Genomic DNA, 889 nt, shown 5'->3' with positions numbered 1-889 from the left:
AAGAGATATGGCAAAAAATCAATTTAAAAATACACCTTATAATGATTTTATTAGTATAACTTGCAGATTTTTTTCGCAACTTGGAATAGGCTTCTTATTTATTCTTTCTCCTTATCAGTGACCAATCAGGGACAATTCACAAACAGATCCCACACTGATCTCAACTATTAATGCATGATTAAGGGACTGTGATCCCGAAACGTTGCATACCTGTGCTGTTGTTATGCTGAAATAAAGGAATTTTGTAAATAATTTATGGTGCTGTGGAACATTGGAATTCTCAACTATTAATGCACAGCATGTTTCAGGGTCAAGTAAACCATAGAAATCATCGCTTCTCAGCCTTTTGGTTAAGATCAAGTGTAGTGTCTGTTCTTATTGTGTCCTGGGGATGGAGGAATATGAAGCCTGGGGTCTAGTAAAGGGCGGCTCGGTTGGTCACTAAGAGCCACCCTAAATGCACTTGGCATGTACTCCTGAAGCACTCGGTAGGAAGTCAATTCTTTTGAATACTTTCCACCTTAATTTTTATTTTCGCCTCATTTAGGTCAGGGAGCTCTTATTGTGCACCAGCACTTAGTACAGTGGGAATAGGTATCAGACTCCCCCACTGTAATCCATAACTTCTAGGAGTGGTGGCAGGGCTTCTAGCGTGGATGGCTAATTCCTTTTTACCCCCACATCAAATTTATTTTATAGCTCTTAATTGGATTTAAAAAAAAAAAACAACAACTTTATTGGCTATGATTTTAACTATGTTCTCGTTACTTGATTTTTTTTTATACTTCCCATCTAGGTGGGAGTCAGGGAGGGTCCCATGGCCTATGGGCCAAGGATCACCTTGTCGCTTTCAAAGGGCTGGTAGCAGCTGCCCCTTGAAATGATTGGA

At 39.7% G+C, this 889-nt stretch overlaps 1 pseudogene; it reads left to right on the top strand.

Annotated features, from left to right (window-relative positions):
• The first annotated feature begins 330 nt into the window (after positions 1–330).
• Positions 331–457, top strand: LOC128650592 (uncharacterized; annotated as a pseudogene).
• The last annotated feature ends 432 nt before the right edge of the window (positions 458–889 follow it).

This window comes from Bombina bombina, chromosome 2, assembly GCF_027579735.1.
Source record: "Bombina bombina isolate aBomBom1 chromosome 2, aBomBom1.pri, whole genome shotgun sequence".
NCBI lineage: Eukaryota > Metazoa > Chordata > Amphibia > Anura > Bombinatoridae > Bombina > Bombina bombina.
This window is presented reverse-complemented; position numbering and strand designations above follow the sequence as displayed.